The sequence below is a fragment of the Bos mutus genome, chromosome 23, assembly GCF_027580195.1.
Source record: "Bos mutus isolate GX-2022 chromosome 23, NWIPB_WYAK_1.1, whole genome shotgun sequence".
Classification (NCBI taxonomy): domain Eukaryota; kingdom Metazoa; phylum Chordata; class Mammalia; order Artiodactyla; family Bovidae; genus Bos; species Bos mutus.
The window spans coordinates 10,636,807-10,641,370 of NC_091639.1; the positions used below are offsets into that span (position 1 = coordinate 10,636,807).

General features: G+C 45.6%; 1 pseudogene; it reads right to left on the bottom strand.

Moving 5' to 3' along the window:
• Window positions 1–419: 419 nt before the first annotated feature.
• On the bottom strand, window positions 420–937 carry LOC138984892 (ferritin light chain pseudogene; annotated as a pseudogene).
• Window positions 938–4,564: the final 3,627 nt, after the last annotated feature.

Here is a 4,564-nt window from a genome sequence, read left to right on the forward strand (position 1 = left end):
CAGGAACTGAGAAGGGGGCTGTTTGTCTTTTTTTGGTAAATGCAGATGCAAAGTTTATTATTAGAGACAGAGCACAACAACAAGCGGGTCAGCCCATAGAGAAATGGCTTGTTGAGATGAGATAGAAGCAAGGCAGCGATGCATGCCCAGAGAGAAAGGGTGTGGGCATCCCCTTTAGGGGGAGGAGACCCTGTCTGTTCCTAGGGGTATCTCAGCTTCTAGAACAAATGGGAAATTCTATATGCCCCCCTCTCCCTTTTTTTCCCCCTGCAAAAAACTTTATTGTTTCTGCTTGGTCCAGAGCTTGGGAGAGGGCTTCAAGATGATTAAAATGCTGCCTAGGGGCTGCAGAAAAGGGCTCCAGACAGAAGCCCTGGCCCCAGAAGGCCTACTCAAAGGCAGCCGGGGTCCAGAGGCTCCTAGTCATGTTGAAGGGTGAGCCTTTCCATGAGATACTTGCCCAACTCAGCCTGGGGACCGGCCAGCCTGTGCAGGTTGGTCACATGGTCGCCCATCTTCTCCGTGAGTTTCTCCTGCTCATCCAGGGTGCAGCTTTCCCGGAACCACAGAGGTGGGGGTCTGCTCGGGCAGAACCCAGGGCCCACAGGTCCAAAATGGCCTGGTTCAAGTTCTTCTCCATGAGAAGGGTGGCTTCCATGGCATCCTGGATTTTCCATGCTTGTCTCGAGAAGCTTCTGCACGTCCTAGAAGAGGGTGCAGTCACTGCACTGGTTTTGCATTATTCAAGAGACACTGGGTGCTTCTTCTTGGCCAATTCATGGAAAAAGGGGCCCACACCCTCCAGAACTACATCATCATGGTCAAAATAGAACCCCAGGGAGAAATAGGTGATGGAGGCCCACAGATGCAGGTTGACCAGGCGGTTGACGGCAGTCTCTACCTAGGTGAAAAAATTCTGATGAATCTGGGAGCTCATGGTTGGTGGGTATTAAGGAGTTAACCTCAAAAAGTGGTGTTGGCTGGTCCCAGTGGTTGAGGACAGTTGTGTGGCTGATTCTGAAGGTTGCAAAAAGAGTTTGGAGGGTGGTCAGAGGCTGCAGCGAGGGGCATCCCTGGGTCCGTTCTGTCCAAACACTGTTGAAGCAGGAGACAGATCCACGGGTCTGTGGAGCAAAGCTACTGAAAGCTCAGTCTCCCTATGTCAGTTAGTGAGCACAGTAGAGACATTTCCAGTTGGTTAGTGAGCATAGTAGAGACATGTCCAGTTGGCTAGTGAGCACACTAGGGGTGATTTCCGGGCTCCTCCATCTCCCCCCAACCCCCAGCCTCCTTTCTCCCCTCCTCGCCCTGCCTAGGACCACCTCTGAGCTCAGACTGTGGATTGGAACACCTGTGAGTGGCTTCTCCAAGTGGCCAGGGCTTCCTTACCACGTGGCAGCTGGGTTCCCAAGGTGAGCATCCTGAGAGAGAGGGAGCCAGACAGAAGCCACATGACCCTTCGTGACCTCACCTCAGAGGTCAAACTCTATCCCTTCCGCTGCATCCTACTGCAGTTACAAAGATTTTCTCAGATTCGAAGGTAGGGAACCTTCTCAATGGGGAGATGTCAACATCGCATTGCAGAAAACAAAAACGAAACATGTGATATGAACATGGCAGATTACATTTTCCAAGGGACATCTGTATATATGCCACAACACTCCTATGATGCAAATACAAGACCTCTCTTGCATTTGCATTATCAGACATTCCTGACTCTACCCTGTACATTCTTCTCGAAATCCTCAGGAGCTCTGCAAAGAAAATATGAGCATATTGGCTCTCCCTTCCATTCCTGCCCAAACTCAGGACCTGGCGGGGCAGGGGATGCAAAAGTGACAGATTGGGAATGTTTATCTCAGCAAGTAGAGATCTCACTCGGGCTCTGGGTGACGTGGGAGCAAGGCCACACACAACCGTTATCAGTACTGCTTGAGTTAGCGTGCCATTTCTGTCCCTTTCATTCCTCTTTTTCATTATTTATTTGTCTATGTTTGGTTAACGTTCCAGGGCCTAAATCTTCTTGGGAAAGAAGACATTATCCGTACAGCATTAAATCTCCATTTTCATTTATTTATGCCAAGGCTCGTAGAATTATTAGGAATTTTAAGCTGAATTCACTTACGCCAAGTGGTCCTTTTGACAGGAAGTGAATTTCAGGCTAAGTCAGTACTCAGGCAGTCATTCACCTCAAAGTCAGGATGCAAATCAATTCTTTTTTATTTCAACAGATGTGTTCTTTAGCCAGAGTTAAAATAATCTAAAGAGAAGGGAAGACTGTCTTCCAACACTCTGAGTGGACTGAAATAAAATCCAGAATGCTTAGACTGGAAAAAAAAAAAAAAGGCATTATTCAATTTCCAAGCACAGTACCTCGAATAATGAATTTAAAGAATTCCTTCTTGCTTTATTATTGGTGTGGCTTTGTAATTGTCTTTTCTGTCTTCTTTATTTCTTGGTGGGAAGATGGGGGAGGGTAATGCAAAGACACCAACTTATCTTAAGCCATAACTGCTTTCCTGTATCCTAAAGCCTCAAGCTTCCCTGGTGGCTCAGATGGTAAAGAATCCGCCTGCAATGTGGGGGACCTGAGTTTGATCCCTGGGTTGGGAAGATCTCCTGGGGAAGGGAATGGCTACCCACTCCAGTATTCCTGCCTGGAGAATCCCATGGAGAGAGGAGCCTGGTGGGCTACAGTCAATGGGGTCGCAAAGAATCAGACACAACTGAGCGACTTTCACTTTCACTTTCACTTTCAAAGCCTCAAAAGGGGTTTCTGAAGAAAGGCAGGGGGATTTTTTGCAAAAAATCGAACCTTATCCAGCTGAATTCAGAGAGCTAGAAATAAAATGGCCTTCAAAGTTGTAACAGATACCTTTCTGGTTTATGACCACGTTCTCTAACATCTGTTGAGGGACATTTTCTGACCAAAGGGCCTGTCAGTATCAGTAAGGAAAGATGCGTTCCTCATTGTTCTAGAATCTACGGTGTCTAGGGTTATTGAAACAGATATATACTGTAGTTCATACCAGAGGACAGAGAAGGAAACTAAAGATGGAGAAGGAAAAGAGAGCGTGGATTAAAGTGTGGAGTTGCTCCTGGCCCTGCTTTGAACTCTCCCTGGCTTTTTGGTACTTAACCAAGATCAGACAGGCAATTGCAGCCAGCTCAAGGCCTCTGGTTCTCTGTATAAATTTGGGAGTTGATTTTGAGGTTAAGATTATGACGTTTGGTGGTAACGTTAAACTGGAAAGTATTGCATTCACCTTTTATATTCCCCAAAGAAAGGAGAAACGTCCAGCCATGTAATGAAACTCCTTTCAATCTGACCATTGTGTTAGGAACAGATTTCACACTGAGCAAGTCTTTGCAGCTAGACTCAAATGTTTCCCATTAAGGCCGTGCACGGGTATAAATGTGCAAGGGCCTGCTGCAGAGTGTGCAGTTCTCCAAGCAAATGCACATGCTTGGGGACTTGGAAAGAGTATCAAAACCAGATTCACGGTTGAACACTCGTTTGCACTTCTTGTTGCCATTGCTTAGAGCCTAGACAATGAGAAAGGAAATTCCCTAAACCGTCTTGGTGGTGGCAGTAGGGGCGTTGGGGGTTGTAGGGAGACACCCATCTGATTAGGCAGAACATATGTGGCTCAGATTGTTGCAGTCTTAATGCCTGGAATCAGAATTGCTGGTTAGCAGTGGTTGCAACATATCTTACTAGAACCCTTCACAGTCTGGCAACTTGTGATTCAAGGTAAAACAAGTGCTCAAAAACGGAGGTTAGAATGATACACAAAATTTTAGATTATCAAAACAGGAGATTTCTATTCAGAAATTGACTTTTACTACAGTTGGGGAAAAAACTACATTTTCAGGAAGTTTCAGCCTGTTATAAGATAGCTCTTGTGATTTTTGGGGGGCTGGAGGTACTTTCCTTCCCTTTGTCTCAGAGCAAATGACAAAACCAAGCACTTCTTATAAAACTAACAAATTGTAATTTGTTAAGGCAAATTAACTCCGGGAGTTGGTGATGGACAGGGAGGCCTGGTGTGCTGCAGTCCATGGGGTGGCAGAGAGTCGGACATGACTGAGCAACTGAACTGAACTGAACTGAACTGAAGGCAAATTAAAGCCCCCAGATGTAACTGCAGTCATGCTAATGAGAAGAGAAGGGAGGACACTTGTAAGATGCTCTTTTCCTGATTTTAAGAACGTTTGTAGATGGTATCTTATGAATCCTTTTTGAATAATGGGCCTGGTTATCTCCACTTTATCAGTGGGGCATTCAAAGCATCCAAAGATAACTTGCCAAGGTCATAAGATTCCTCAGAGCCACCACCAGAAAAGAGAACCCTTAATAGTTTGTGTGCTGCTCAGAAATCAACTTCGTATGCGCACTGCTGGGAGAAACTTTTGCAGACAATGTACTCGCTGAAGGAAGTGCTGAAATAAGACAGGAAAAGAATAAAGAGAAAAATGAAGTCTGATCGGTGACTCCTTAAAAAACGTTACTTCTACAACTGTTCAAAAGGAGACAAATCAACTTTACTTCAATTTTTAAAAA